Here is a 12,042-nt window from a genome sequence, read left to right as displayed (position 1 = left end):
TAGTACTGCGATCAGCAACGTAGCCGCTCACCCCAAACTATAGTGCCATAGCGTTCATGTAAAAAAATTGTGACAATTGCAAATTTAGACTGCAATCTCCATGTGTGACTACACCATGCCCATTCATAAATGTATAGGACAGATGGAAGTATAAATTACACATAGCTGACGATTGTCCCAGGGTAATCGGGAGTGCAACCCATTCTGTAGTGACAGAAGCCGCTGGAGAGAAGCTATGGGTCCCTCTTCCTCCGGTGACAGAGGAGGGACAGCAGGAGAGAGCTGCGCACATAAGAGCCGGCGCGCTCCCGGCACTCTCAGCAGCGGCGGCGGAGAGCAGTGTGCGCGCTCCCGGCACTCTCAGCGGCGGCGGTAGGAGAGCAGTGTGCGCGCTCCCGGCACTCTCAGCGGCGGCGGTAGGAGAGCAGTGTGCGCGCTCCCGGCACTCTCAGCGGCGGCGGCGGCAGGAGCGCAGGGTGCGCGCCCCGGGAGGAGGTGTCGGGGCTGGACTCCAGGAGCAGGACGAGCTGCGCGCACCCGCCCCTCCAGGGACTGACTGCTGTCTCGGCTTCTCTCTCCCGGACCTGGCAAGTCCTAATTAGAAGAAGGAGAGGAGCATATAAAGGGGAAGCCGGCTGAGCGCAGCGAGCAGTCACCGCAGATACATGAGGTTAGCAGCCGCCTGGGGTGGGGGGATCGCGGCATGGTTTGGTGACATCTGCAGCAGCTGATGGCAGAGGAGACAATTGCAGGGTCCTGATCGCCTCCAGCACCGGGCTCCGGGCTGTTCTGGGCATCTCTGCGGGATATCTTGCACATGCAGACTTATCTAGCGATCCTGTATGGTGAGTTTCCTTGTGCCAGCCATGCCATGGGGTAGCAGATGGGCAGATGATCGTATAGCAGCACACCAGTCCTAGTGACAGCTGACCAGCTCCGAGCACAAGGCTGCCTGCTCCTGATTTCTGCAGGATAGCTGAGCTGGGCAGCACATGCAGCCTGATATACACAGCCCCAGTCGCAGTATGGTGAGTGCAGTGTACCAGCCTTGCTATGGGGTAGCAGATGGGCACCTCATCCTGTGATAATACAAGTAGTGCCATAGCCAGGTCTCTCCTCTGCAGGATGCCTTGCAGCAATGAGACCACCAGCCCCTGTATGGTCAGTGACATATGGGGTGGCAGATAGGTATAGCCTATCCTTTTTACATATAGCATGGGGGCATCCTGACTGTCATGTACTGGCATCATTTCTCTGATGGTTGTCTGCAGGGCCTCCTAACTGGTTAACCTGTGCCCTCTGTGCTGTAGTACTTTCACCCTTTTGCTCTGCGCCACTTTCCCTTATGCGCTGGGAAAAGAAAATTTGTTGCCTGCTTTAAACCCATTGGCTGACATTGCCAGCTGCATATCAGTTGCAGTGCATGGTGCCTGCTTTCCGGTTGTCAAGTAGTTAATGATCCATGTGAGTTTTGTACTGTATCATTGGTCTGACTTAACTTGTGTTGATATTAGATGCCATTTGCAAGATTTGGCTGGCATAAAGGGTGTTCCCGCACCCAGGTTATTGTGGAAATAATAAAAGGACGCTTTAATTGGATTGATTGCTTTTACCAATGTATGGGGTGATGGGATTATTCACAATGAGTTACATAACAATATAACACTAAGAAATAATAATATAATATATGCTGTAAACATGCAGCAGGATTGGGCATACTGTACCTGTAAAGTGCCCATCTGTCTGGGTACTCTGTATTCAGTAATATAGACTAATATATAACACACTATATATATATATATATATATATATATATATATATATATATATATATATATATATATACCGGTATATATATGAACTAATATATAATAATATATTACTAAAAGCCTCTTTAATCCTTGAAGGCTGGCCCTGGGACACTGTAGGACAAGTGCTCTTCTCCTGTAAGTGCGGAGTGTGACGTGGAGTTCAATATTTGCGTTGGGCAGGGATATCCCTGTCATTATCATCATCATTATTATTATTATTGCCGTGCATGGCTGGTGAATGAGTCACAGCATTTAGTGTGCCACATGGTACCTGCTAAGCGTCTTTCTCAGCTTTTGATTGTCAGTTTGTTATTTTACAGAACAGTCACTTAAAATCAAGTCGAGGGAAAAACATGGCCTGGAAGACGTTCAACTAATAAATGTCAATAATAAGTCATGCTAAGTAGAGAATAAAACTGACAATGACATAAATAGCGGCTTTTATTTAGCTAACTGCGGGATTGATACAGAGGTGATTATGAGACTGTTTAGAAAGTTTAGGAAGTTTTGGGGTCCTAACTGATTAGATATTAGTAGAGTAGAGCACTAAAAAGAAGACATCATACAGAAGAGTTTAGTAGTTCTGTCCATAATTATTATCATTAGTGTCGTCTCATTGGTCTTCGCCCTGTAATTAGTGTTTCTCAGACTTCTCTTGGGGGCTTGAGGGTGCTCAATTGCATATTTATGGCTGAATCCATCCATTTTTGAGGCTGTTCTCATCCTTCATTCTATGCCCAATGCTTTCGAATATTATGATCTGAACAAATGTTTAAAATAACAATTTACTTATTCTCTCTTACAAGGTCAGGTAATTTGATAGAAGAGCATCATGCTTTATGATGGGATAAGTTTCTGTTAGGGCTCGTGCAAATGACCGTTTTTTTGGTCCAAGTGCGATCCAACAAAAAATCAGATTGCACTCGGACCAATATTATTCTATGGGGTCGTGCACATATTCGATTGTTTTCCTCAGACTGAGTTTATCGAAGAAAAATATCGCAGCGTGCACGATTTGCATCCGTAAATCAGATCACACTCGGTCATGCAAGTCTATGGGTCCGTAGAGAACATCGGTCTGCACTCGGGTGACATGCGATGCGAGTGCGGTGTGATTTTCACGGACTGACACAATAGAGAAGATGGAGATTTTTTTTCCCATCTTCACCACATCCGAGAAAATCGGATCACACTATGATCAAACTCTGATAAGAGTTTAATCAGAGTGCGATTATCATTATTGGCCTGACTCTCTTGGATGATAGAAAATATGGTCGTGTGACCCTAGCCTTGGAAGTAGTTTACTGGAGGCAGAATTGAAAAAAGAAAAAAAACACACACACACACACATATATATATATGTTTTTGTACTATTAGTATGTCATGAAGAAGTCCATTATTAAGAAGACAGGACATTCTGTTAATATAGTATCCGGTAGTTAAAGGGGTTGTGCAGTGAAAACAAGGTATTCCCTATTCGCAGGATAGGTACTCTAGTTACTTGTTGATCGGTGGGGGTCCAGCCACTGACTCCTGCACCGAATGGCAGAACAGGGAATTTTTTTCTTCCGATGGGGCAATTTTATCCCTGTTACAAAATGAATCGGTAGGTAAGATCCTAAACTGCTGCTTCATTCATTATCTGTTGGCTCCTGGAAAAAGCCGGGGATAGGGAGCCCCATATGGAATGAATGGAGTAGTGGGCACTGCCGTTCCATTATAAGGGGGGACAAAAGTGCCCTATTCTGATGATATGTGTGGGTTCCAGCGATCAATAAATTATCACCTATGCTATGAATAAGTGATGGTTTGTTTTCAGCGATCATCCCCTTTAAAGCTAATCTGATGGAATATAGTAATAATTTTAATACAGCTACTAATATTTTATCTATTGGTTACAGAATATTCTTGCTTTATCTTTCTGAAATATTCCTAACTTGTCATTCTCATTTCAACTCAGGATGGGAGATTAATTGAGACAAGACCAGAGGTGTCAGACTGGTTGGTCACTCAGGACCTTTTGTGGGTTCAGGAAATGTATATTTAAAGAGGAAGCTCTCATGACATGTTTGTTTGAGTAAATACTTGTAGTTCCCGTGAAATAAAATCTCTGGAGCATTTTTTTCATAACTATGTTGTGCAGTCCTCTGTTATTCCTCCAAGAAATATATAAAAAGCTGGTGGGTGTTACCATTGCTTTGGTCTGTGGGGTGTTACCATTGCTTTGGTCTGTGGGGTGCTACCACTGCTTTGGTCTGTGGGGTGTTACTACTGCTTTGGTCTGTGGGGTGCTACCATTGCTTTGGTCTGTGGGGTGCTACCATTGCTTTGGTCTGTGGGGTGCTACCATTGCTTTGGTCTGTGGGGTGCTACCATTGCTTTGGTCTGTGGGGTGCTACCATTGCTTTGGTCTGTGGGGTGCTACCACTGCTTTGGTCTGTGGGGTGTTACCACTGCTTTGGTCAGTGGGGTGCTACCATTGCTTTGGTCTGTGGGGTGCTACCACTGCTTTGGTCTGTGGGGTGTTACCACTGCTTTGGTCTGTGGGGTGCTACCATTGCTTTGGTCTGTGGGGTGCTACCACTGCTTTGGTCTGTGGGGTGTTACCACTGCTTTGGTCTGTGGGGTGCTACCATTGCTTTGGTCTGTGGGGTGCTACCATTACTTTGGTCTGTGGGGTGCTACCATTGCTTTGGTCTGTGGGGTGCTACCATTGCTTTGGTCTGTGGGGTGCTACCATTGCTTTGGTCTGTGGGGTGTTACCACTGCTTTGGTCTGTGGGGTGTTACCACTGCTTTGGTCTGTGGGGTGCTACCACTGCTTTGGTCTGTGGGGTGTTACCACTGCTTTGGTCTGTGGGGTGCTACCACTGCTTTGGTCTGTGGGGTGTTACCACTGCTTTGGTCTGTGGGGTGCTACCACTGCTTTGGTCTGTGGGGTGCTACCACTGCTTTGGTCTGTGGGGTGTTACCATTGCTTTGGTCTGTGGGGTGCTACCACTGCTTTGGTCTGTGGGGTGTTACTACTGCTTTGGTGTGTGGGGTGCTACCATTGCTTTGGTCTGTGGGGTGCTACCATTGCTTTGGTCTGTGGGGTGCTACCATTGCTTTGGTCTGTGGGGTGCTACCACTGCTTTGGTCTGTGGGGTGCTACCACTGCTTTGGTCTGTGGGGTGTTACCACTGCTTTGGTCAGTGGGGTGCTACCATTGCTTTGGTCTGTGGGGTGCTACCATTGCTTTGGTCTGTGGGGTGCTACCATTACTTTGGTCTGTGGGGTGCTACCATTGCTTTGGTCTGTGGGGTGCTACCACTGCTTTGGTCTGTGGGGTGCTACCACTGCTTTGGTCTGTGGGGTGTTACCACTGCTTTGGTCTGTGGGGTGCTACCACTGCTTTGGTCTGTGGGGTGTTACCACTGCTTTGGTCAGTGGGGTGCTACCACTGCTTTGGTCTGTGGGGTGCTACCATTGCTTTGGTCTGTGGGGTGCTACCATTGCTTTGGTCTGTGGGGTGCTACCACTGCTTTGGTCTGTGGGGTGTTACCACTGCTTTGGTCTGTGGGGTGCTACCATTGCTTTGGTCTGTGGGGTGCTACCATTGCTTTGGTCTGTGGGGTGCTACCATTGCTTTGGTCTGTGGGGTGCTACCACTGCTTTGGTCTGTGGGGTGTTACCACTGCTTTGGTCTGTGGGGTGCTACCATTGCTTTGGTCTGTGGGGTGCTACCATTGCTTTGGTCTGTGGGGTGCTACCATTGCTTTGGTCTGTGGGGTGCTACCACTGCTTTGGTCTGTGGGGTGTTACCATTCCTTTGGTCTGTGGGGTGCTACCACTGCTTTGGTCTGTGGGGTGTTACCATTCCTTTGGTCTGTGGGGTGAGACCTTACACCATCTGGAAGCATTGATTGGACGGACAGTGAGACTGTGTAGGGACGTGCCCCATAACATCCACTTATTAATTTATTCAAGAATTTCTAGGAGGAATAATGAAGGAACAGCATAAAACAGAATTTTCAGAAAAGAGTCTCCTGAAATTGGTATGTAATGAAGAATACAAAGAGTAGAAGTATTTACTAAAATAGACTAGTCAAGAAAGCTGACAGATCCCCTTCAAGACTGTGAAATGTGGAACATATAGTGAGTATTGCTAATACATACGTAAATGTTTCTTATACAGATACAGCTTTATGTAAAAACTAAGGTTCATTGATGACGTTTGGAAGTCCCTAACAAAGGAGTTGAGTCATAGGATTGTCCTAGTTTTCCTCTTAAAGAGACGCCTCAGGCAGTAGGATACAATAGCTTAAGTCACACATTTATCTATCTCGGTGGTATAATATGTGAGATATATTGACCTAGAGGACAAGCCTAGAATAATGTACCGTATTGTGTTTGTTTTGTAATAATAAATGATTTATCAAATTGTGAGAGATCCATCAATTCATGAACACATTGTTTACCTCTGAACGAACCCCCGATGTTTGTGGGATCTTGGTTGGGGGGGGTCCCTGAACAACCAAGAGTTTTTACTTTTACAGTTAGACTAGCCAAACGATTTTAATCTGTAAAAGGAATAAAAACACTTGTAAAATTAGGCTGCGAAGAAGGTTCCTTAATTGGGACAACTTATTTCAACCCTGGACTATCGTTTCTTTAACTTGATAAAGACGTCAGTCTAAGGTTGAAGCGCGTTGTCCGAATAAAAGAACCTTCTTCGTATCTTCTTGCAGCAAGACATCTTCTTCCACCAGCGCAGCCTAATTTTACAAGTGTTTTTATTCTTTTTATGGACTTTTACCTGAGGACTTTCCCCAGCCAGAAGGCAGCAGCTGGTGGAACTGTTAATAGGGCACCCTGCCATCCCCTAAGTGAGCAATACTTTTTTTTTTCTTCCTGAAATAGGGTACCCGTATTGTGTCTACTTTCCCCTCAGTTCCTAATACGCAGATTTTAATCTGATGATTCTTGATATGAAGGAAGACGAAACCGTCAGCAAAAGACAACCAGAATGTAACAAGGGTCAAGAATTCTGTATGCATTGCCTAAAGTTGGCGGTTCTCTTATTATGCAGGGAATCCTCAATGCTAAAAAGATTAGGAATCAATGCCCAAGCATCTAAGTATTTTCTACTTCTCTATACGGGCATCTGTGATGAATGTTGTCAAAGCCGCTATTTGCAATCAGAACAGTGGCCATTAGGAATAGTGATTGTATCTGGCAGTGGATGCAATAATTCCGATTATGGTGGGATTATAGTTCATTTGATTGCCACCTAAAATCACCATAAATCAGGAGCTCTTGTAGCATCAGCTTTAACATTTGCTTTAGAGTCGAGTATAATAAAGATATGATATGCATCTTAATATCTCCAGCCTAAATCTGGTCGTATATAAGGCTTCCCCGTGAACCACATGATGCTCAGCCTCATTGGAAGCTGCTGTATTATTCAGCACGGGAGACTGTTTTTCACTGTTCTTACTCAACCCTTTAGTTCCTGGAGCGGCCTTTTCATTTGGAAATGAGCTGTATGAGTTAATACCAGGCTAAACCTGCTGGAAATGTAATGAAGGGTGCACTTTCCATGCCGGCTCGGTGTGTTTGTAATAGAGGTGTAATCTTTCTTGTAGGAGACTCTTCTATTTTTCCTTGTTGAGCTGGTTTTGCAGATTGTTCATCAGTATTTCCAGGTTTCAGTTTTGTAAGAGGGGGCATATTTTTTTTTCATATTGGCGAGAGAAGGTTTTGCTTGATTGTTTCTTCCTGTCGTTGTCATTTTATTATGGTCACACAGTTTCTGCTGAATATTTATTAGCTAGATGAAGGGTAGAGCTGGTGGGGGGCATACAAAGTTTTTGGACATTTTCCATATTGAAATCACCAACCATAAATTAATAAGGGCTAAAGCTCAAACCTGGATTTCCCTCACCTTGAAGAAGCCAGAAAAATCTGATTAAAGTTGACCGAAATGGCCGATTTCAACCATAACAATTGATAGTTGGCTTAGTTTCAACCAATGATCAACTAATAAATGTTCTTTGCAGCACTGGGGTCTTGGGTTCAAATCCCACCAAGGACATCTGGAGTTTGTATGGAATAAGGAGTTTGTTTGTTCTCCCCGTGTTTGAGTGGGTTTCCTACAGATTCTCTGGTTTCCACCTACACTCTCTCATCATACTGTTAGAGGCATTAGATTGTGAGCCCCATTGGGGACAGTGATGATGATGTCTGTAAAACATTGTGGAATTAATGGTGCTATATAAACGAGTAAAATAAATAAATTATTGTTCAGACCATCGGTCGAGCAAGTTGGATTTCTTCAGCTGATGATCAACACTAGCTGAAATAACCCAATATTGGCCGAATAGTGTGTGATATATTTTGGGCCTTCGTCAAACAATCATGGATCTGCCCATGTTGTTCTAATGTGTTTTGGGGCCTTTAGCAGTAGGAATTAGTAAGGACTCCAGCTTGAGGAACCCAATATGGAAACCCCTTGAAGTTGACTTCCAGATGGGTCATATGATATTGCACTCAATTAAGTGGTATCTTCATATTTGTGTTATACAAAAGCCATCCCTCTATCTAGAGAGCTGTCACTCCGCTCATATATGATAAGTGTAATAATTATTCAGATTACTGACATTCATTGGTTTGAAAAAACATTCTGAGCATCTAATGGACATTTCTATCAGTACAGTCATCATACATATATTGACATTTTTAGCACCAGTTCGATTCTATCGACATATGTATTAGTTATGATGATTTTTATAAGTGCACAATCAGTTTTGATAAATGATACAGATTGGGCAATAACCATTTCAATCAGAAACAAATGAATCAAAATGATTATTGCTACATATATTTGGGCATTCGGTTGGAGCATCTTCATTGTAGCTATATTATTTTTCCTCTAGCTCAGGTTCTCCCTTCGGATCTTTATAAGATGTTTTTATACAGTGCTTAACACGTTCTGCTGGCAATGTAGCATTGAAAGCGTTTCTAAAAAGTATTCTTCATGGCTGTGCATTCTTCTAGCATTTCTAATAGTGTTCATAATAAGCATAAAGCAGATTGGCCATCAATAAAGAGATGCAGAACAAAAGCAGCCTCAGTGAATTATCTGTATCCATTGTAAAGGATGATTTTATCAAAACCTTAACATTCTGGTTTGACAAAGTGTTAAAGGGGTTTTCCACCCCAGGGAAAACTTTTAGCTAGCAGTGCAATTTGCCAAAAACCTATTACACACTGTTAGGATTCGGCTCTGCTAGCAGGATGGAACATCAGTGACTTGACCTCAAATATGCGATTTTTATACTTGTGGTCACGGGATAACTAGATTCTCATCCCCAGTGTTCTATTGAGATAAGTGGATGAGAATCTAGTCTGCACGTGAACATTCAAAGAGGTGGATGAGAATCTAGTTGGCAAGTGAATATGGAGAGAAGTGGATGAGAATCTAGTTGGTACGTGAATATGGAGAGTAGTGGATGAGAATATAGTTGGCACATGAATATGGAGAGAAGTGGATGAGAATCTAGTTGGCACGTGAATATGGAGAGAAGTGGATGAGAATCTAGTTGGCACGTGAATATGGAGAGAAGTGGATGAGACTCTAGTTGGCACGTGAACATTGAGAGAAGCAGATGAGAATTTAGTTGGCACATGAAAATTGAGAAAAGCAGATGAGAATTAAGTTGGCATGTGAACATTGAGAGAAGTGGATGAGAATTTGCTCAGCACATGAACATTGAAAGAAGCGGATGAGAATCCAGTTGGCACGTGAACATTGAGAGAAGCGGATGAGAATCTAGTAGACATGAGAACATTGAGTCAGCATGTGAACATTGAGAAGCAGATGAGAATCTAGTTGGCTCATGAACATTGAGAGACACGATTGAGAATCTGTTCGGCACGTGAACATTGAGAGAAGTGGATGAGAATCTAGTTGGCACTTGAACATTGAGAGGAGAGACGCTGTTGAGAATCTGTTCGGAACATAAATCTAGTCAGCATTGATTGTAGGCATGCAAATTGCATACTTGCATTCATGTAATGGCTTCTCAAACCAGATAGCAGAGCCCAATCGTAACAGTGTGTGCATTACACACTGTTAGTATTTGGCAAGCTGCACATTGCCTGGGGTAGAAAAGCCCTTTAAGCATAATGTGCTTTTTCCACTACAGCTCATACAGCAGCACAAATCTCTTCTGTTCTGGTGGTTTGCTACAATATACAGTACAGACCAAAAGTTTGGACACACCTTCTCATTTAAAGATTTTTCTGTATTTTCATGACTATGAAAATTGTACATTCACACTGAAGGCATCAAAACTATGAATTAACACATGTGTAATTTTATACTTAACAAAAAAGTGTGAAACAACTGAAAATATGTCTTATATTCTAGGTTCTTCAAAGTAGCCACCTTTTGCTTTGATGACTGCTTTGCACACTCTTGGCATTCTCTTGATGAGCTTCAAGAGGTAGTCACCGGAAATGGTCTTCCAACAATCTTGAAGGAGTTCCCAGAGATGCTTAGCACTTGTTGGCCCTTTTGCCTTCACTCTGTGGTCCAGCTCACCCCAAACCATCTCGATTGGGTTCAGGTCTGGTGACTGTGGAGACCAGGTCATCTGGCGTAGCACCCCATCACTCTTTCTTGGTCAGATAGCCCTTACAAAGCCTGGAGGTGTGTTTGGGGTCATTGTCCTGTTGAAAAATAAATGATGGTCCAACTAAACGCAAACCGGATGGAATAGCATGCCGCTGCTGTTATGATCTGCTACAAGCACTAAGGAAAGAAAGGAGATCTGTCCCTACAATAGAACTAAGCTAGATCCCTACGATGTAACGGGGGAACCTGATCCTGCGATCAGACCCGCTAAAGTCCTCGGCTAGTCTGTACGAAGACCTATAGATGCAAGGGAGGGATCCCTTCAAGAACTAGGGACTGGGATAAAGTTGGACACCCCCTAGCAGAGATTGTAGCAGTAAAAGACAAACACACAACATAGAACATAAAGGTCCGGAGACCTAGCTAAACTGACTGAGAAAGGTAACTAAGCACCAGGCTAGCTTAAGAGTAGAAATTACAATGAAGTCCAGCAAGGCCAGGAGGACAGAGCAGGATTAAATAGGCAAAAAAGGTCATGTGACCAGCAAGATAGAAAAAACCTAACAGGAGAGTTCTAACAGTACCCCTTCTTCTATGAGGATCCTCCGGATCCCCTAGGCCCAGGCTTATCAGGAAACCTCTTGTGAAACGCTCTGACAAGTCTGGAAGCCGAAACATCATCCGCCCTCACCCATGAGTTATCCTCGGGTCCGAAACCCTTCCAAGCGACGAGATACTGCAAACTCCCTCTATACCGTCTAGAATTTAGGATGCGGGAAATTTCGTATTCCCCGTCCTCCACCACCAGAGGAACAGTGGCAGAGGCGTCTCCATCCGACACATAAGCTCTTTTCAACAGAGAAACATGAAACTCCGGATTAATCTTCCAGGAGGTAGGAACCTCCAACCTAACAGCAGATTGGTTAACTACCTGAAGCACCTTAAAGGGCCCTACAAACTTGGGACCCATTTTTTTAGAAGGAATCCTCAACTGCAGATTCTTAGAGGACAACCAAACCATGTCACCAATAGCAAACAAAACCTCTTGCCGTTTCCTATCAATGTACCTCTTAGATTTTTTGTTAGCCTCCTGAAGATTACCACGCACATCTGTCCAAACTCTCTCCAAATCACCGGAAAAACTCTCCTCCTCAGGCACAGCTGATACCAATTTGGAGAATGACCCAAAAGACGGATGTCTCCCAGAACAACAAAAAAAAGGCGAACAACCAGCAGAAGAGGATGTATGGTTGTTAAGAGCAAACTCAGCAAGTGGCAGAAACTCGACCACCCTCCTGATTGTCTGCCACAAAACAACGCAAGAACTGGTCAACATCCTGATTCTTCCTTTCTGTCTGGCCATTAGACTCAGGATGATATCCGGATGAAAATGACAAATGAACTCCCAACCTGTCACAAAAAGCACGCCAAAAACGAGCCGCGAACTGAGGTCCCCTATCCGAAACAATGTCAGTAGGAACGCCATGTAGTCTGACAATTTCCTTGACAAAGGCCTTAGCGAGTGTCTTAGCGCAGGGCAGTTTGATGAAAGGAACCAAGTGACACATCTTGTTAAAGCGGTCCACGACCACCCAGATGACTGTGAAACCCT

The 12,042-nt window shown here is 44.1% G+C and overlaps 1 protein-coding gene across 5 annotated transcripts in view; it reads left to right on the top strand.

The window, feature by feature from the left end:
- The first annotated feature begins 492 nt into the window (after positions 1-492).
- PLCB4 (phospholipase C beta 4) overlaps positions 493-12,042 on the top strand; it is a 352,882-nt gene continuing 341,332 nt past the window's right edge. For 2 of the 5 annotated variants that reach the window (XM_073672246.1, XM_073672244.1), the window contains exon 1: positions 493-670. The gene's annotated coding sequence lies outside the window, so the exon portion shown is untranslated. Of the gene's footprint in view, positions 846-12,042 lie in introns of all 5 variants that reach the window. The other 3 variants (XM_073672249.1, XM_073672248.1, XM_073672245.1) reach the window with 2 other exon arrangements.

Source organism: Phyllobates terribilis, unplaced genomic scaffold (genome assembly GCF_046119375.1).
Source record: "Phyllobates terribilis strain yellow unplaced genomic scaffold, ASM4611937v1 Scaffold_3__8_contigs__length_932513732, whole genome shotgun sequence".
Classification (NCBI taxonomy): Eukaryota; Metazoa; Chordata; class Amphibia; order Anura; family Dendrobatidae; genus Phyllobates; species Phyllobates terribilis.
This window is presented reverse-complemented; position numbering and strand designations above follow the sequence as displayed.